We start from the raw sequence: 21,613 nt of genomic DNA on the forward strand, positions 1-21,613 counted from the left end.
CAGACTCGGTCCCACCCCAAAGGGCTCGTGAACGTCGTCATCTAAGGGCCCTGTCTCGAAATGCAGTCGCAACCGAAGGTTCTGGGGATTACGTCTTCAACATATGGATTCTAGGGAGACACGATTCAGCCCGTAACACTGTCCAAATGAAATGTGAAGCAAATATCCCAGTAAGTTCCCAGCGCCACGCATTCTGAAATTCTTCGCAGCAACTGGAGGAAACACCTTCCATCTGGAAGCTGACATTCACTTGTCCAGACAGAGGAAACGCCAAGAAACGAGAGAAACGCCGCTGGAAGACGAGTAGCCAGAGGCTCCGTATTCCCAGCTTCCCCCGCATGTCCCGCGGGGTTTCCTCGCAAGGAGGGGCTTCGGGCCAGGTCTCTGGAAAAGCCTGTCCTGTCCCGAGCGGAGAGTGACCGGCCGGAAGCCCCTGATCTGCGGAGAGTGACCCGCCGGAAGCCCCCGATCCGCGGGGAGTGAACCGCCGGAAGCGCCTGATCCGCGGGCAGTGAACCGCCGGAAGCGCCCTGAACCGCGGGGAGTGAACCGCCGGAAGCCCCCGATCCGCGGGGAGTGAACCGCCGGAAGCGCCTGATCCGCGGGCAGTGAACCGCCGGAAGCCCCTGATCTCAGCTTCGTGCCCGGTCACCCCCATTTCCCGCATGTGAAGGAGACAAGTGACTTTGAGATACTCACTACCAGTGTTAGAAACAGATTAAAAATCAGGGCAATTGGCTCCCTCCTAAGCCAGACTACACTAATTACCTAAAATTACAGTAATTCACATTTTCAAGTGTTTATCTTCTGCAGCAGAAGTAAATTCATTAGCTCAATCTATCATTAGGTGGAAAAACCATGATACCAAATGGTAAATATTATACGATCGGGTGGTTAGAAAAAATGTATCAAATATCTAAATTAAAAAATGTAAAGACGCAAAGGGAACACCTTAATAGCAGTAAAGTTATTTCTGGGAGCGGGATTATAGGTCGATTTCCATCCTTTTCTCGACACTGTTTGACATGTCCACATTTTCCACCACGAAGCCTTAAATCCTACTTCCTGCTCTAGAGACACACAGGAAAGAACGAGACCCTGTTGTTCTGAGGACCCCACCGATGGACCTCAGCTCAAAAGACACTCGGATGTGAGCAAAACCTAGGAACTAGAAAGAGGCTTAATCACCTCTCATGAGCCCTTCATGATGACCTAATCACAGCGACATTATTCATTTCATGGACACCAAAGACATCTGGCAGGTCCACAGCTCAAAGGCCAACCGACGACTACCCAGAATCCCACGTATTCCCACCCATGTCCAGCACACTGGCCTGACGAAGGCAGCTCCAGGTTCGACAGGCACCCAGTCCGAAACCAGGGAGGCACCAAACTGCTACATGGCATGATTTCCCCTGTCCACTGTTTGAGCAAGGAACAGCAAAAGGGAGGACGTCCCCCTGAACCCCCCAATTTATCATTACTTTCCCACCCTTCAACACAACTGTTTCAACTCAAGGGAAGGCAGGAAGGGTCGCTCCCAGACACAGCCCTGCGGCACTGGGTTGTTTTGCATTGTCTCTTTGTAAAGACTTGGTGGCGAGGCGGCTGCTTGCAGGTGGCAGGTCCTCTCAGCCCTGCTCCCTCGGGATGGCGTCCTCAGGAGACTGATAACAGAGCCAGCAGAACCGGCTCTGCAGCCTGCCTGGCTCTCTTACAGGCACTCGGCAGCTGGGTCGAAGGGGTTCCACTGGGACCTCATCCGGCTTCCCAAGCAGTTACTGGTGGGACAACACATAGGAATCACCTGCTCCCCAGGGCCAGCGCACACTCGGAACACACCACAAAGACCTGCCGGAGACCCCGGTCATGGCTGTGTCAGCTGAGGGGAGGCTGGGAAACGCCCGAGGACAGGCGCTGGCGAGGCGAAACCCCACAGCAAGACACTTTCATGGCCAGTGGCAAGTGGAAAACGACTCCCAAGAAAGGCTGCTTAAGCAGTATAATGTCCAACTGCGTAGTGACCAAAATGGGAGCGTGAGCAGCGCACCCACGCAGCCTGACGGGAGGACTGGTCCCCAGCCAGCGCCCTGCCAGGAAGCCACGAGAGGGCTGCCGTGCCCGCCCGATGCAGCCTTCTCCTTCCTCTTCGCTTTCCTCAACCCCCCTCCTCCGCACCTGTGCCCTCCTCATCCCCACCTGCACCCACCCTGGCCTGCCAGGTACGGCCTGGACCACGGCCGGACCATGCGACCTGCCTGCTCCCAACCCCGACCACCTGGAGACCTTCAAATCTTTGGCTGGGAAGGACCCAAAAACCTTCACTTTACCATCACACCACAACAATTACACGCAAGCACACGCCCAAAAGGGAAAAACATGATTATAGGGAATAAAGGCAGCCCTTTAAATAATAACTACAGCCATTTTAACTAAAAGTTCTCACCCCTACCTTAGGATAGCAGATGCTCCTCCCCACCCCATTCTTCATGTGACCCCCAAAGGGCTCCAGAGACCTAATTTTAGGGCTCTTTGTCACTTCCAGATTATGTTCTCTAATGACTGGTAGCTGGTTCTCACTAGATGGTGCATGCTTTATCTCAATGTTTTCCAAAATGTTTTTGCTTGCATGCCTTCTAAAATAATTGTTATGACAGCTATATTTCCCCTTGCACATGTTTGAGCTGACATCTAAATTTTTTCATCTCAAGTTTAAATAGTTAAAAAGAATCTAATTTCCAAGGTATCATATAATGACATTTGAATATTAAACTGTAACATGATTCTCTAAAATGTATCTGAATTCAAAAAGCAGAGCTATTTGCTATCCCCGATTATTCATTTTTTAAAAACTGATAAAACAGAAATTTTGCATTGTTCCTTATTCTTTTGAATTTCATTCCAGAAACCCCATGGAATTTTATCTTACTGTAAAATATTTTTATGTTTGAAAGTTTTACTAATCATTCTGTTATATATCTCTGCAAATTAAATATAATATATATGCATTATTTATAGAAAAGTGTTATATGTATGTAAACATTTTATGGTCACAGGAAAGTAAAAATGTATGTACAAATAAAAATATTTATGATCACAGGATCATTTTAAATTTACATACACAGAACATAAATGTAAATATTTAAGTTTCCTGTGAACATATGACTCATTATTTTTTAATCTGGATTTACATTAATTAATAGTTGTATACAATTGATAAAAACACAAATGTTACATATTTTATAAATGATCATTAAAATAAACATTAGTTGCTTTAGAAATACATCACTTGAGATAAATGAGCCACTTTTTTTCCAATTCAATTTAGAGATGAATATTGCTAAAATGAGGCAAAATTCAGCATCAATTTTGTTCCTATCTGCCCCACCCCTAAATTAACCTAAAGGCTAAGGAAACTTGTTCACGCGAATAGCTACACAGAAATTTAAATCTGTTCCAATAATTTTCCTCAATGGTTTAAATTTCTTCTGGGACATACGCCAAAAATGATGTCAGGGTGATCTATCATTAAAATCATTTTTAATGATTAACTGACAGCTCAATTAAGTCCTCCTTCAATTTGTGAAAAATAAGGAATTGGACGCCACCTGAATTGCAAAAGTATTTGTTCAGCTGTCCTTACAGTCATTAATTTTCACCACCTCCAACACCATTGTTTCAATCATCGCCGTTGGAGGCCCAGGACTTTTTCCACCTTAGGGTCTGAAGAGCACCCCGGTAAGTTAGAGGTTTGTGGGAGACCTTCTCTTGTCATGTGGGAGCAGGAAATGCAGACTCGGACACTAAAGCAATAATGGATATTGACATTGAGGTCTAAAACCAGCTTCCCTTGCGCCCACCACCGCCACCGCCGCCACCGTCACGGTCGCCGCCACCGCCGTCACCGTCGCCGCCACCGTCGCCGCCACCACCAGCCCTGCTCGTGCGGAGTCCACGCGCCTGGGAGCCCCGCCTGACTGAAGACCTCCACTCTACTCCAGAATGTTCTGCGTGGTCCTGACTCCAAAGACAGTGCAGGTGGGAGCCTCGTTCTTCTCTCCTGCTGTCTGTGAGACCTCTCGTTTTAACTTCCCATTATTAAATAGTAATAATACGAAATTTTTAATGTCTTAATTTGTTGGCACCAAAAGATGTAATGTAAAAAAAAAAAAAAAAAAAGTGACCTGCCTTACAAGGTCACTACGAGAAGAAGACAAGGGAACAAAAAAAGTCTTATACATACGATGCCCTTATTTGGCTTTTCCGGAATCAAAACAGAAAAACCTGTATTCTGCACAAACCTGCCAATTACTGTATTTTAATTATAACAATTTTTAGCCTGCGGAGTCTTCCAAGCACCAAGCTGTCCCTGTCACGACGTGGGAACCGACTCCGAGCAAGCACTGTGTTCAGTGATGAGCTTGCGTGTGAGGAAAGAGCCAGTGTGGAGGCGGGGCGTGTTGTTTGTGTTCACTATTAAATGGGACCGCTGCCCAGATGCCGGTCACCCAGGTGAGCAGCCTCGCGTCTTCCGTCAAGATCTCGGGGAAGGTCATCTTGCTGTGACCTCAGTCGTCCCAGGTCACAGCACCAGTGAGGCAGGCCGTGGGTAGCAGGGAAAATAATTCTCCTGACAACCGTCTCCCTGTTCCAGCTGTCGCTGTCCCACAATTCAGCTCCAGGGCGCACGGTTACAGCCAAACCAAGCAGCTGGGCGGCCACGGCAGGGCTCCGTCCTGTCCTGAAGCTGCAGACACTGGACCACCTCAGGAAGGGTTAATGCTCGGGGACCAGACAGGCCTGGGCACGGTATCAGCCCTTGCCTCACCTGTGCGACGACCCCAGGTAAGCAACCTTTCCAAACCTCAGCTAGCGCTTCTGAGACACGGGGAGGAAACTGATCACCTGCCTCACAAGGTCACTGCGAGAAGACAAGGGAACGATGCACGTAAAAGGACCTAACGACATGCCGGACAAACACGACTGCTCGTTTAACAGTAGCTGCTGTCAAACGAAATATCCTCCTACACGTTTGTAAACCAATTTCTTTGGAAATCCATTCATAGATGATATGTCAAATGCAATAGGGGAATATTGATTTTTTTTTTTTTCACAGAAACCTGAAATGAGCCCTTTACAAGGTTAAAACGAGAGTCTGGGGAGACGGAGATCTTTAGCAACATGGCATGAGGTTTGCTCAAAGCAAAGGCCCCCTGCTCTGCAGAAACGCTGTCCTCCACGCTACAGGCGCCACGGGCAATCTCCGCGGCACGCCCAACCCCAGCCGCGACCTGCCCAGCACAAGTCGCACGTGTCTGTGCGTGTACGTGTGTGCACACACAACACGCCCTACGACGCTCACCCCCTGAGAGTAAATAACACGGCTTTGGGGCCAGGATCAACCTAATAAACAAACTGGCTTTGCTAAGTGCCACATGAGAAGCGCTCCCTCGTCCCCAAGACCTTTCCCGCTCCCACCTCCCTTCACCGCAGGGACAGGTGACATGCGACGTGGGTCACAGCAGTGCATGCCCTCAACGGTGCAGGGCTCTGCTCCAGGCTGTAAGGACAGGTCCGGCCCTATCACTCACCCCTGCACTTAGGAAGTGAGGCCCACAGTATGCCTTTTTCTCATTTAATTTTGAACGGTCCTAAGTCACTCTGTATTTCAAATGAATAAAGAGCTTTCCCAGAAGAGGCGGGGAGGAGAGAGGAGGTGAGCGCGGGGCCGAGGGAGCCGCGGGAGAGAATGCGGCGGCGGCGGCAGCCCTGAGTCCCAGCCACACGCGGTCGAAAGACCCGCACGGTAAGACTGCGGCTTCTCTGCGTCCGGCCTCTCCAGCTCCTGCACCAGGAGGAGGCTGCAGGGACACACTCGGGAGAGCGGGGCTGAGACTCTGCGGTTTCTCCCGTCGGCCCTCGACTACAGACGTGCGCTTCACTCCGAGTCCCGGCCTTTGAAAAGCTGCCCGGACTAAGACGCCAAGCGCATCGCTTGGTTGCTGGTAGCACCCGGTCACTAAAATCTTCTTCTGAGTTTAGCTAACTCTTCGACAGTTATGCTAAGTGCTCAAAAAGTTAGGATGCTCACTTAGGAATAGACACAGAGATGCACGTGACCACAGGAGAAAAACTTTCAGGTGACCAAACGGTTGCCTTGTGGATGCTAAGTCATACAGTATTCACGTATCATTACTTGTCAGGGCGTTTCAGCAAAACGCCCAACACAAAGATATTTCGAAACCCAGGGACACACACACGAAAACCCGGAGGCAAGTCAAAGATGCTTGGCACTCAAAAAATGCCTTCGAGGAGAATGCAACTGCTTCGGAAGGAAGATTTTCGAGAATCGCTGAGATTGTAACTGACACCGAGTCATCTCAAAATCCTTTCTTCCACACCCTACAAAAGCCTCACTTAATTAGAAATACCGGAATAAAACTGGCAGTTCTACTGTCAAGATTTAGTTGATTAGGCCAGCCTTATTGAAAAGCCTCAAAATCGGGACTATGCCAGTGAAACTGGCTCATGAAACGCGAGATGAATATTAAACTTACGCTGTATCCCTCTAGTCTAAGCATGAGCACTTTTCCAGTTGGACTCATCGGCACATTCTTAGCATACTGACAAGCTGCCAGCCGAGTTCAGGGGGCTGGGCGTAACGTCACTTCCTTGTCTGCAATAACCGTAAGTCGGAAAGTCTCACCTGGAACATGGCTAGGAAACAACATTTCAAATGGAAAAGCCAAAGTGCGACAGCTTCAGAGTGATCCCGTGAGCAGCCGTCAGCAGCACGAGCACAGCGCACGGGGCAGGAGGCTGACCAGACCGGAGCAACGGCGTCCACAGGGCCCGTGTCGGAACACAGCAGGAGGGAGCCGGCTCATCACAACCCAGGCTCCCCGCGGCTGCGGAACCTCCCGGGGAGCCCTGCTCTCCCAGACCCCGCGACGGGCACCTGGAGGCCCAGAGACCTCCAGAAAACAGAGGCACAGCACCCCGGGCACGCCAACACCCCCCGTCACTGCAGCCGGCCAGCGTTCACGACACCGGCCCACACGACAGTCTGCGGCCCGCCAGGCAGGTCGGAAGCTGCTCCTCCGGCTCGGAAGTGCCCCGCAGTGCTCCCGTGCCCCACGATGCTCCTGTGCCCCCGCGTGCCCTGAACGGAAGTCTGCGGGCCAAGTCACAGGCGCAGGCTTGTCCTCGGAAAACTCTCGGGAAGAACAGCACCAGTGACTAAAGCGCCAGCCCCAGAGCCACTCAGGGAGCTCTCGATGCTGTGAGGACCGCACGGCCTTTCTGTCCTTTCGCGTGACGCAGGCCCCAATGACGGCACCTTGTTTTTGAGGAGCCGGGGTCCCCGCCGTGCAACCTGAGATTCTTTGGCTATGACCGCCTCGGGTGGGCTGGTTTATGTACGATGCGCCTTGACTTACGATGGGGTCACGTCCCCACATCCCCACTGCAAGTTCAAAACATCACAGGCTGCAAACGCGCTGCGAGCGCCCCGCCCACCGCTCATCGCTGTCCGGGGTGCTGCCGCTGTCCAGCGTCCCGAGAACGTGCGCGCCCCGAGTCGCTAGTCCAGGGAAAACATCAATCTTCGAAATTCAAAGTACGCTTTCAGCTGACTGTGTACAGCTTTTGCATCAACGTAAAGTCAAAAAATCCTAAGTGGAACCACGGGAAGTCGGGCACCATCTGTATGAGAGGGCAGTAAGTACGATCCCCAAATCGGCACCTGCTTGCCCCTCGAGGAAGCATCCCTACGTTAGTGACATGGCGAGAGTTATTTTCACGAAGTAGAAACAAATGGCACGCGATCACTGCATTTTAAAGGAAAACGAATGGAAGATATTTCTTAAACGGGGGAGGGGGGGTGCAAAACTTACACGTAACGTTTCTTCTTGAGCAAGTGACCCCTAGCAAGACTGGATAAGGCAGAAGATAATCGACTTCAAAGGCTGCCAGTTTCGCTCATCTGGTCTACTGACGTCACTTCATAAAGTAATAAAATGTCAGCGATAATAGCCAACGTTGGCAAAGGCCTGAAGAGACGAGTACATTGGTGGGAGTATAAAATGGTAGACTTTTGGCAAGATAATTTGTCGAGATCTGCAAGGTTGAAATGCGCATTCCTTCCAACTCAGCAATTGCACTTCCAAAAATTTTTCTATGCAGGGATATTATAAATCTGTAATTACGTGGCTGCACGTGATTGCATATAATAGTAAACGCGGACATCTTTGAGGTAGATTGTTTAGAAAAGCACGACGTTGGAAACCACAAAGAGAGGTGTTTAAATAAATTATGATATATTCCTACTATGCAATAATATGTAACTATTAAAAGTAAACCTATACTCAAATATGTAAACAACCTAAATGTACATAAGGGATGAACGAATAAATAAAATGTGGTATCTACATACGAGATATTATTCAGCCTTAAAAAGAAAGAAGTCCTGCCATTTGTAACTATAAGGATGGACCTAGACAACATTCTACTAAGCGGAAGAAGCCAGACACAGACAGGAAAATACTGCATGATTCCGTTTTTGTGTGAAATCTAAAATATTCAAGTACCTAGAGCAAGACGAAAATGCTGGTTCCAAGGAACATAAACATAAACAAATAAAACAAAGGGTAACAGGAAGCCCTTTGAGCATTCCGTGTTCAAAGGTCAGCAGGGAACCCTGGCCACCTGTCCTTCGAGGGCTCACGATGAACGGACAGAGGGCTGCCCCTGGGAGGAGAACTTGAGGACCAGGGACAGGAATGTCAACTGTCACCAGATCGCTGACTTACGCACCGTTTGAATTCTATCCCGCATGCTGTCAAGGGCACACGTAAGCGTGTGTTCTGGAGCCGTGTCTCCTGGCCTCAGGCAGCACGTTACACCCTCGCCCTGCACACTCTCAGACGGGTCGCCTGTCTCTGCCCCTCCCTTTCATGGGGTTGTGGTGACTCGTGGGAAGGGTTCAGAACGGGGAGGACACGCAGTCAGCCCCAAGTTTAAATATGACGCTATTATTATTGTTGATGATTTTTCAAATAAAACAATAAATTTTAAAAACATTATTTTTTAAAAGACAGCTAGTTTTAAAATATACTTATATGGAAAGATATACATGTTTTTAAAGTTGCAGAACAGAAATAATGTGATTGCACTTTTAAAAATATACACGACAACAGAATAAAAAAGAGTTTGAGAGGCTCCGCCCCGAAGCATTAGCGATGACCATTTACAAAAAGGAGAGGGGGAGGTAAAGGGAGACTTCACCTTCATGCTCCACATTCATCCAGGGTTTGCGCTTTGAATCACAAGCGTGTATAAACCCCAGGTGGGTGAGGTTTAGAGCTTGTAGAGCACCAAAGCCTCACTTCTAAGGAAACCAAAGGACCAGACAACGTAATACGCAGCACCCTTTCCGTCCAGGTCAAACTGGGGATCACAGCGTCAGCCTTCCTACCGATCCACTGCCCAGGGCAGGAGAGCCGGGTGTGCAGCATCTGGCTCAGAACCAAGGCAGAGCCTACAAGACCTAGAGCAGCAGCCACAAGACACACTGGTGCCCTCTGGAGTTGTGCGACGGGGTGGCCCCGGGGCTGCACAATGTCCTCGTTCAAACGAGCAAAAGACGCTTGGGCCCCAGCACAGCTGGCCCGGCCCGGCGGGGCCCTGGCCGGCTTCCAGACACCACGCTTTCCCTCTGCGTGGCACGCAGACCGCATCTCTGTGCACGGGTCCCAGCTCACACTCCCCCGGACTGAGCCGAGGGCGCGAACACGCAGGCCGCCCCGCCGCTACCCTCACAGATCGGAAGGCGGCCTCTCTGCGGAGGGCAGAGACTGAGCCAGCCACCTGCCAGCCAAGCCAGGGAGGGACGGAGGGACAGACACTCCCCAGCGGAGTGTCTCTGCTTGGGGACGGGGCGAGAACGAACGGTCTCCCCTTGAAGACACTATCGGCACAAGGCAGCACCCAGCCTTTTACAAGGCAGAAGGGCACTCGAACGTGGAAACAAGAAAGAGCAAAAGACATTGCAACCGAAACACTACTGGAGAAAGCGTCCGCGACGCACGGGGCCCAGGCTGTGCGACCTTGCCTTCCACGTCTCGGCCGAAGGCAGCAGGCAACTCGCCGCCTCATGGGCTCGTGGCACGTCGACCGGGGTTTGGCACAGATACGTCAGCGGCACCCGGGGTGGGAGGGTCCTTCCTTCCGCGGTCACGCAGCATTCCCGGTCCTGTCCAGCGAATGCCACTAGGGCCTGCCCACAGCCAGTCATCAAAGCGGTTCCTTTGCGAGCACCCGTGGGAGTGGGGGAAGGGCGGGTGGTTCGGGCAGGCGAGAGCCACTGATCTGAATCAGAGTAAGGGAACATGTCAGCTACGCGGTGACGGTGACAGCTCTCAGGGGAGCGGTCTCTGCGCCTCTGCCCCGCTGCTCCCCACGGGCCGTTAGGCCGCCCTGCCTTCATACACTCTCTCTCTTTCCCCGGGAAAAGTGCTCCCCCACTTCTGTCGCCCAGCCAGCGCCTGCAACTCCTTCTCCCTTCTAAGCAGAAGCCACCTTCTCCAGGAGGCTCTCGCCTGCCCGGAGAGAAGGGCCCTTGCCCCGCGCGGACCTGCCCGGCCACCGCTCATCGCGGCACCCACGGCACACCGCACCTGCCCAACGCACACGCCCCACACACGTGTGACAGAGGCGCGGATTTCTAAGCCTCCTGAGGTCCAAACCCCTAACTCAGAGGAGGCGCTCACAAGTCAGTGAGCACCGCGCGGAGGGCCGTGCAGAGGGTGATCATCACGAGTATTAATACGCGTGGGCAGGGCCGGGTTTTCCCAGACGCTTCTCCCAGCCCCACCCCCACCCCATGTGATGGGCGGGCACTTCCTGCGGGCGCAGCTCGGGGCGATTTCTTCACAGCGCACGAGTTTCCATTTCTCCCCACACGGGAGCATGTTATGGGAAACGCCAGTGCGTGAACTAACCCCGACCGGCGCGAGGCTTGATGAAGCAGATGCCCCAACGGCTCTTTCATTCTCTCCCCCTTTTTGAGCTACTGTCGTCCTTGTGGCTCGTCCCAGGCAGCACGGCCCTTCCCCCGCTCGCCGACACCGGTTCCCTGGGGATCGGCCGGTGACTCCTCCCCGACAGTGGTCTCCGCCGTGAGGGTCACACGCCTGCGACACTGGCTTCCAGATATCTGAGCCGGGTCTTCCCCTGGGGACTTCAGAGGTCTTTCTGCTCCTTCACAACCCCCCGCGTGCCCCCCGTATTCCGCGGGGGTGGCAGAGGGTCCTGAGAGAAGGGGGCAGGTATGGAGGGTGTCACGACCAACTGTTGTAAGCAGTGCCAACTTTCATCCTGAACTGAAAGTCACCCATAACGAATCTTCGTAGAGCCCTTTTAAATTTACAGGGCTTTGCAAGAATGATCTCGCCTGATCACAGTAATTACACTGTGAACAAGCGAGGCAGGTGTTCCTCCCCCTACTCAGAGAGCAGGGAACTAAAGCTTAGGACACTTCTCACTCTTTAAAAAGAACTGGCATGGGCTTTAAAAATGATGCAGAATTCACGGGACGCGGAGCAGGCTACAGAGCAGCCGGGACAGGAAGTGGCGGCAGGGCAGCGCTCGGTCTGGGGGACGCAGCGACCAAGTCGGGCGGCACCCTGGTGTCCTCTGCAGGCGGCGGCCGCCCACCGGGTCCCCCGACTACAATGCATGCGTCTCTGAGGCATGCGAGAGATGGTCAGCAGTCTTCAAGCACGGAAAATCGGTATGCAGAGAAACTAAGGTCGTTCTTCAAACAGCGGCCGAGCTGGGCCGCTAGACCTGTCGCGTTTTACCCGCGCTCCCTTGTCCCTTCATTTGCTGCACCTTACTTAACCGTCGCGGCATTAAATAGGAACGAGCCCCTCCCATCTACCGTCTGAGAGGCTAAAAGGCTCAAACCGGACAAGTGCAGAAGCACCACAAATAGTTAAAGGCCCCGTGGCAACGGAACTGGGTGTCGTTTTTCCAGACAGGAAAGCTGTGACTTCAGCAGTCAAGTCGTATTCTGCCTACCAGACCCGACAACTGCACGAGGGAGTCAGAACGTGGGTCACCCTCAGTGCGCTACCTGGGCAAAGTCACGCGAAATAAAAGATGCACTCGGTCTGACCACACCTACCCTCCAGGGTGCTTACTGTCACCTGTCCCGGGCGGCCACAGACCCACGCCCGACTAGAGGTCGGGCAGGTCTCTGCTGTCCTGCATTCTACTTCCACAGCCTGCCTTTCCCACACTCTGAGCACGTGGCCCCAAACGTCCTACATCACCCGACGAATGACGATGACCGCGAGGTGGGAGGGTACATGCCAGCGCCGGCTGCAGTTGAGGGAAGGGCCACTCTGGCGAGGGGCTGTCCCAGGTGCACACTAGAGATGCTCCAACCCCAGGCTCCGGCAAGCACCCCCTGCTTGGCTGAGTCTCGCCCACACTCTCTTCTGATGAGCCCTGTAGCGGCGATGGGCTGGGCTGGAGGACTTCTGGGGAACACCGTGGGAGCTCTCGACAGGGAGCAGACGGTCAAGGGCCAGCCGCACGCAAAAGCTCCTGTGCCTGTCTGTGGTCGCCTTACAGCCCTTCATCCTGGCCCACCTGCCTGGCTCCGAAGAAAGCAACATATCCTGCAACGAGAACTGTGCATCTGGTCAACCGCTCAACCGGAGGCTGAGAGACACCACCACCGGCAAGCGGGCGCACAACGCGGGCGGCAGAAACACGGGCGGGGGTGGCGCGCCGCGGCGCGGGAGGCGCCGGCTCCAGAAAGAGACCGCCGGGCACAGCTCCACGGCCCGCTGGCCCTGAGACCTCGGGCACGTTCCGTGACACTGCTGCGCCTCCGTCTCTCGTCTGTAAAATTACGAGCGACGAGCGCACCCATGTCACGGCGCTGTCACGAGCGTGTAAGGAAGTGACGTGCGCACGACCTGGGCACTGTGCAGACCTGCACTGAAAGTTCGGTCAATGTTTACTGTTCAAAAGCAAGTTACCGACTTTGCCTATATCGTGACTCGATCTGGTTGTGCTAAAACCTGACATCAAATCAACATTCATCCCGGGATGAAAATGTAAACATAGTAACCTCCCCACTGAGCTTAGCAAGGCACCCGCAGAAAAACTGCAAGATTCGGACCTAATATCCACCAAATATGTCACAATAGCTTCTCTTTTAGAAAATATTTAAAACATAAAAAACATCAGTACTCCCTTTAGAGTGCTACGAGATCTCAGTTTAGAGGGTGACAGAGATTCAGGGACATACAAAAGAAGTTGCTTATTTATTAAACAAAAGTCATCTAGCAAAAGTGTCCTGGCCGCCAAAAAGCCAGGTATACACTTATATTCATTTCCTTTAACAAAGCAGTTAATACTGATGCCTAGAGGGAAAAGTATGTGTATATATATATTTTAAAGACGACCATGAGATACACTAGCATTTGTCAGTTATGTTCTTCTTTTAAATCCCACTTGAAAAGCGCAACTGCCCAAATAAATTTTAAGTATGCCAAAACACTAAGAAATTACAAAACTCGATACCAAAATAATTCATATTACAACTATAATTACTTCTATAGTCAGAAAATTATTATCCTCAGAAGAAAATCCTGGCAAACTGCTTCAAACGTTTCCCTTCGGAGTGCATCTGGGAGGAACACAATAAACATTCGGATTCCAGTCACTTTGCTGCCCCATGAGACTCCGTCTCCATCAGCCGCCCACATGCAGACCATGCTCAGTGTCTCTGTAACAGCCCAGCCCCGTTTCCTCGGGGTACGACGTCTTCCTTCTCACAGCTGTCTCCGTGGAGTAACAAGGAGGGACACTTTCTTCCTCCGCTTCTGTGCCCTCCGCTTTTCACACGTCTCCGCGTGATCTGCTCCCGGGAACTGGAGCCCAGTCACAAAGGAAGAAGGACGGGAGAGTGGGGGACGGAGCGGGCGGGTTGCTCGCAGAAGCCCCGTCTCTCAGGTGGAAAAGAAGAATGTCATGCCACACCGACATTTGTGCCTGGTGTCATAATGATTAATAGTCCTAATATTTTCCAATTAGGAAGTGGTCGCCACCGGGCCGTGGAATCCGACCAAACTTGCATAGCGTGGTCTGTGAGTGTGATACGATGTGGCCGCGGAATGAGATCTAAGACGATTCTGTCCCTTTTGGGAGCTGAGCGTAACATTGTGTTTCTATCGCTGAGCTTTTTTGTCACAAGTAAAAAAACAAAAGCTTTCAGAAATAATAAATTATTTCCAAGTTTGAAAGAACCCTTTAACCAATCTGTTTCCTTCGAATGGTACAATGGGACTCAAAAATAGAGCAGAGGCTTTAATTTATTCATTGGAATATGTTAATGACCCTGGCAATGCCTTACTCAGGTTAGAAAGACTTAGGGGAACAGAGGGGGTTTCGGTGATATTTACCAAACACCAAAATCACAGAACCAAACACTAGAAGAAACTGCCCAAGAGCTCCAGGAGAACACTAACAGCTGCGAATTCAGTAAACCGTCTGGCAGAAGAAGCCACCACCAATAATCACCGTCTCAGACTCATTACCTTCAGCTGTGTAAAGACAAACCAAACCATAGCATATTTAGAACATCCCAGAAGTTTCACGGACACCTAGTCAGCGTGCCCAAGGAGATCTCTAACTTACAAGGTGTTTTAGAATTTCAGGGACACTAACAAATTACTTCATCCAACCCTCTCGTCTTATGGAGGGGCTCTAGGAGATAAATATTGTCATAGTGTTCACACAGTTACTGTGGAAGATCCCCAGGCTCTTTCATGAGATAAACCCACGTTAACCCTTCCGCACAGGGACTTTCTAGTATGATGGTGTCTTACGAGAACGTTTTTTTCAGAGATGAACAGCTTCATTGCATCATTAGAAGTGGTGTAGCCTGTGCCACAAGTCATGTGTGCTCTGGAAATCACAATAAATCCATGACAGCTCACAGCGCCCCGGACCAAAAGATCCCTCCACCGCCACTTAGAGCAGAAATGCGTCAGCTCACCAGGAGAAGCTGGTCAGTAACACCAAAGCTCGTTGTAACAGAAATTCACCTGCAATACTCCATCCGGCCGCATTTCAGGCATCCTGCCACGGCAGTGGTTTTCAAACTTTGATTTTCAAAGTTTTCTTGTTTCTTTATTTTCTTGAGGACCTCTTAGCTAGAACCTCATCACATAAAACTGATAAAAATGTCATTTTATCCCAATAAGTTTGTTTTATATTTTCAAATTTTTACCTGCTCAGCATCAGGTCAGTTGGTGAGAGCAGTGAGCATGGTTCCTGCAGCCCCTGTCACATCGCTGTGTGACTGAGAACGCGGGCGCCCCTTCCTCCCAGGGGACGCACCCCGCACCCAGCCACCTTGTGCAGAGCACAACCTGTGACACACGAGGCGTGACAGATGGCTTCTAAGAAAACGTTCTCATGAACAAGGCTGCTCTCATGACAACAAAAATAAAAAGTAGGAAGCTATAAATGACAGCTGTAGTCTCTTCAGCACGCCATATAGCATATAAATATTTTTTGTTTTGGCTGATTTGGAAATGCTGTTTCTCATCAATGGCTAACTGCATATTTGCTAGTTTTGTTTCATCTTTCGATAACAGCCTGGCTTTCAATCTCAGGATACTGATCCTAAAAAAAGCAGTGCTAGGAAACTCTTATTGCGAAGTTGAATCACTAAAAGTTGGAAAAGCATCCTAAAATTGCAGGAAGCAATAAAAATGTCCAAGGTGCAGTATCAGCCAGAAGATTTTCCACAGTTGACCATCACATGGTGGGCAGAGCATGTGACAAACAGATGTGCTGGAGCATCTTCTGGGATTTATTTACACGGATCCAACAGCCACGTGCTGGTGTAGAGACTTGTAAACACTCAAAACTGAGGCCTGCTCACACTGACTCAGCAGCTCATTGTCTTTTTTACATTAAAAATGTATTATAAAGTACAATTTATTACGTAGTAAATATTATGCTAGGAGAATTAAAAAATACACATACCGAGGCCTGTCTCTGCAGAGTTCAGTGGCTAGCAGTGGATTTCCTCATGAACTAGTACTCACAGCATGCCTGTTTTTTGCTGTATCTCGATCTTTTCATTCCAATTTTGCATGGTCACAGAACAAGCAGAACCACCACGCTCCACGTTTCAGAATTTATGTAGGTGCTTTCATATACTTTTGGCAAATTCTGACCAATACTTGTCTGTCTCTGGTCAATGCTGTGGGATGTGGGGAGCGTGCCCCCTCCAACCTGCTGGCCTTGTCTCCATGCGGCTGGTTGGCGCAGTTTGGACAAGCTGCTGCATAAACAAACACAGCACCCTGAGCCTCGAGTTTTCTCCCCCAGGCAAGTAACCGGCTGCCTGTGGTCTCGATGTCTGTGTCCCCCCCGATTTCATATGCTGATGTCCTAGAGTCCACTGGAGGTGGCCTTTGGGAGGTGATGGGTCGTGAGGGTGCAGCCCTGACGGATGGGATTGGTGCTTTTATGGAAGAGATCCCACAGAGCTCCCAAACCCCTTGCACAAGGGAGAAGTCCGCAACCAGGAAGAAAGCCTTCACCGGAACCTGTCCAGGCCGGCACCCCGTTCTTGGACTCCCAGCCTCCAAAACCCCTGCTGGTAAGCCGCCCAGTCTGGGGTGTTCTGTCAGAGCGGCCCCGGTGAACTAAGGCACCGTCCCTGCATTGGCCCACCTCTCACCGAGCCTGCTGGGAGCTGGCTCTGTGTCACCCTCCAAGGAAGTCAAAGCCGAGAGGTGCCGCGTCTCCGCCTCCGGGGGCTTCACGAGCCTGTAGCACAGGCAGGCTAATGGCAGGGCGGGCGTGGGCGCCCCGAGAAAGGCTCAGACTGGGGAGCACGGGGAGAGCCGGGAGGAGCGACACCGCCCTCAGGCTTCCCGGGTGAAGGAGGGAGGCGGACGGGGAAGCCGGGCCGAGTTCCAGCGAGTGGGGCGGCCGGGGGGCAGCGCCGCGCCCCTGAGCACCCGTCAGCGGCTCCCCGGACGGGGCGCGGGGTGCAGGACGGGCGCCCTGGAGGAAGGGCCTCGTGGCCGCAGTGACCCCGGACTCTACCCCGACCGCACAAGGAAACGTCACGGGTACCGTTTTGGTTTTCCCAGATGAACCGCGTCAACAAGTTTGCTTCATAAACAAGATCGCCTGCCGTCTAAAGGCGAAGCACCTGCTAGACGGGGAAGACGGCGTGACGTGCGGGGACAAACGCGGAGGCCCCCGCGGGCCTTGGGACGGCGGGCGCCCCCCCTGCACGCCGAGGCCCTGCGCGCCGCCCCCCCCCCCCCCGAGCGTGGACGCGACCCGGGCACCCGCGCGCAAAGCCGGCGCTTCGAGGACCACAGGACGCGGACGTCGGCGTCCCCGCGGCCCTCCTGCGCCCCCGGCCCCGAGAACTGGGACTTGACTCCAGGGTTCCCCTGGCTCCTGCTCAGGGTCGGCTCAGCCCCGCCCTCACTCCCAGAAGCGCGCCGCCTCCGGGCCACACCGTCCGGCCCCGGGCTCGCACCCCCGATTGCCCCCGCCCCCCCTGCACGCTCCCATCCCCCCACGTTCCTAGAGCCCCCCAGCCCCAGCCCCGCCGTGCTCCACCGCGTGCGTGCACGACTGCGGCGCCAGGACAGGGCCGCAGGCGTCACACTCGAGCGGCGTGTCCGCATCTCTGCTCCGCCACCAGCCAGCTGGGTCGCCGTGAACCGAGCACGCGCCCTCCCCGGGCCTGCAGCCGGGCCCGCCACGCACGCGCCCGTCCCGAGGTGGTTTTTTCCTCTGCCTACCCACTCTGTGTTCTGAAATTCAAACATATACGGTGGTTTCTATTTACTGCACCAAAAATCTCTTGAAGGACAATAATAAATACTGAACCCAAACACTTTCTTCCTCTGCCCGATCTTAGAAGGAAACCACACACACACACACAAAAAGCAAGCCATTGTCTAAGACATAACATCGGTCCAGGGCGGAGCGGAGGATGGGGGGGGGGGGCCGCAGGGGGACTGCCCAGGAGGAAGAGGAAGGAGGTTTTCCAGCTACTAAAGTACAACTGGCTCGGACTGGGCAGTGTCGTGGCTGGTGACTCACTGCTTTGGGGACTATCTGAAAATGAAACTTCTATTCTTTTGTAGAACTTCTGGTTTTCCAGGATATGAGACACCCCCTCCTCGGGGCTGTTTCCCCAGGCTCACGAATGAGTAATATCACCATCCTGGGGCCTTATCTTCATTTTAAAGCTTGAGGGGAAATATCTGTCTTAACTTTCACACTGATTTCTCTGTGATATGTTTATACACTGCCTTACTAAGTGAATTTTAAGACCTACCTTGAAAAAAAGTGTAAAATGCCATAAAACTATGAAACAATTCTGGCTTCTTCATTTGTCCATGGATCCAGTTCTACACCCCTTTGAATGGCCCCTCAAGCTAATACAATGCTTTCTGCGTCGTAGGCACACTCAGTAAATAATCATCCAACATAAGCTTTCCCATCAATCTGTCATAGGACATGCCTCTATAATTACCACGAAGCAAAACAAAAACATGCAAGTTAGTAAACTCCCAGAGGGATGTACTGTTCCTTGAAACACATACTGAAGGACAAAAATGGAAAGAAAATTCCCCCAAATATTGCTTTATTCTCCTCAAGGAGGTGGCATTCAAACAATCCAGGCCAAAGTACACCAAAGCCATGTCTCCAACCAAACTTCCACATAATAAAACTTCATCTACCTGTTTCAAATTCTAACCTAGACGGTTAAACCAGTCACCCTGGTTTTTTATAAATGATTAAGCATTTCAAGACCCTACTTCTGCTGGTTGCTTTGGAGGCACCTAAAGTGATTTGATGACAAGACCATGTGAGCAAATTTGCAAAACATGCGGTTATTCATATAAACACATGCCTGGAGTTATCAGTAGATAAGCGTCCTCAAACAGTTCATTAGGTGTGTGCCTCCGGAGGGTCCGGGGAGGGGGGCCTCCGCTGACCACGGCTGCGACCCCGAGCTCCAGCAGTCTGCTCGGTGTTCTTTGTCCCTCTTCCCACAGCTCCTACAGCGGTCCTGAGCCCGGGTATTCTCAGGCTGCCACTACGAAGCGCCATATGCTGGGCAGCTCCAACAGCCGAAAGTGATTCCCCCTCCCACCCCACAGTTCTGGAGACGAGGAGTCCAAAACGAGGTCTGGAAAGTTCGGTTTCTGGTGAGAGTCCGCTTCCTGGCTCGCAGATGGCCGCGGCTCACTGTATCCTCAGGGTGTGTTTGTGTGTGTGTGTGTGTGCACGCGCATGTGCATGTGCGCGCACGTGTGTGTGTAATGGGGAAACAAGCACTCTCTCTAGAATTTCGTCTTAAAAGGGCCCTAATGCTACCCCATCTGAGTCCCACACTGAGGACCTCATTTAACTCCACCTCCCTCCCTACGGCCATGCTGGGGTTGGAGCTTCAACACATGAATTTCTAGGGGACACAAACATTGCGTCCATTACTTCCAAGAATAATTATTCCCCATACTTGCTAAATAGAACCTCTGGAAGTGGTTGACTCTCTGCGTGGATAAGCTCGTCCTGCATAAATCATCCCGGGCACACGGTCTCGCAGCACAGAGTTTACGGGACAATGGGAAGTGAGCGGTGACACACACATCCATCTTCTGAATCAACGCTTTGTGGCGAGAACGGCATTTTTATCTCAGATGACTTCATTTGAAGCTCTTTTTCAAAGAAGGATGAGGGCTCTTTTTCAAAGACTTAGACCCCAGGGCCAGCTTCACGGGGGCCACCGGAGGATGAGCAGAGTGGGGACATCACAGGCGATCAAGCCAGCAGAGCAAAGAAAAGAAAGCCACTTTGAAACGTCAGAACAGAGTCCTTCCTGAACATAAATGACAAAGGAAGCTCAGGCATCCGAGACTCACCTTCCACCAGTGTAACCTCTCACCTCGAGAAAACTCTTGTATGGGGGAAATAACGCTCAGCTTATAAAAGAGTGAATATCATCATTCCCGATTATACACAAAATTTCTGTTAATTTTGGAAATAAAAAAGTAGAACGTTGAAAAATTAATGCCACCTCTCGATTGTAACAACTGGTTGTAACAACACTGCAACGTGTTATTTTGTACCCAAATCTTCACTTCTCAGAAGTATTTTCCCATTTGAAAACTCATTATCATAATTTTACATAATTTATACATAATATTTCCTCTTTTAACTTGGGGCCAAGAACATAAATATTTAGTCTTTTGATTCAATTTCTATAAACTACAAATGGGAATAGTAAGTGAAATGTAGAGTGCAATTAATACAAATACGATTCCCCAGAAAAACACAAATTGAGGAAGGGGCGAACTTTTATTGTATAATTCTGTAGGAATTCTCCTATCTTATTGTTAGGGTTTGTCATCTGGCTTTCTGGAGAAAAACTCAGATTTCTCCTCTCTCTGTTCTTTCTAGAATGGCCTACGCATATCCTGGATTTCCCTGTTTTTTGAGAGCCCGGCTAAATTCTAAGCTTGTTGTCACAGAAGCCGCAGACTCTTCAAGCATCTTTGGATACCTCAGGAGAACGGCCAACGGGCTCTCCCCTCTCCCTAGGACAGTGACTAACGTTTTATCCAGAACTAGGTTGCGCTATTTTTAGTCACCTCATATACATGTGTGTCCATACTCCCCTCTGGTGACCCACGATAGGATTCTTCCATTTTGGAGGGGAAAAAAAAAAGACAAAGAACCAAATTTCTGCATTTGTGCTTAAAGATTTCAGGAAGACATGTTTAAGTTATTGCCAATTAATACTCTCAGAGAATGGAACTGTAAATGGCTCGGGTTATACAAATAGTGCCCAGCTTGGAGCAGGGGTTAACGAATTCGAGGAAGACTTGCAAGTTTCGTATCCAAACTTCTCTTTCTGGGACATTCACAGGGGACGCGAACGGGGTGAAAAACACACACACTCGTGACACTGGTGATTTCCCAGAGCCTCCCATGTGAACGTCATGCCCTCCCCTCTTCCATTCCCAGCTGAGAAACGGCCATGTTTTAGTTCCTTACGAAGTGACAGATGTCTGCCTTCAGATTTGGTAGCTCTTCCTACTAAGCAGGGATGCCAATGTGATCACTGACGGACACAGCCCGGGTCTCGACCGTCCCGCCAGTGCTGTGGACCGGGCTGAACTCCAGGCATGGGGGTCCATTCCCACGCCCACCGACAGGTCTTCCCTCAAAGCTGATGTTCACAGCTCGTCGCAGGCTGGAGGACACAGCTCCCGGCCAAGCTCCCAGTTAGCGGCCATGGTCTCCGGCAGGTCGGGTGAGCTCATCACTTAGCCCACCACTTCTCCTCTCTGCCACCAGCAGACTGCAAGTGAAACTACAGTACCCAGCATGCTTCGCTCCTGCAGCACTTCAAAGGCACCCAGGAATTACTTTTCTGGTGAAGACCACAGCGCACTTCTCAGAGAAAAAGTGGCATCCTCCGTGGACGCCTTTCAACCACCCAACCACCCACCTTCCTGTCCCAGCTGTTCCCGGA

At 51.3% G+C, this 21,613-nt stretch overlaps 1 protein-coding gene across 1 annotated transcript in view; it reads right to left on the bottom strand.

Moving 5' to 3' along the window:
• Positions 1-21,613, bottom strand: part of DOCK4 (dedicator of cytokinesis 4) — a 282,383-nt gene that overhangs the window by 252,852 nt on the left and 7,918 nt on the right. The window lies entirely within an intron of this gene.

The sequence above is a fragment of the Rousettus aegyptiacus genome, unplaced genomic scaffold (genome assembly GCF_014176215.1).
Source record: "Rousettus aegyptiacus isolate mRouAeg1 unplaced genomic scaffold, mRouAeg1.p scaffold_m13_p_13, whole genome shotgun sequence".
Lineage (NCBI taxonomy): Eukaryota > Metazoa > Chordata > Mammalia > Chiroptera > Pteropodidae > Rousettus > Rousettus aegyptiacus.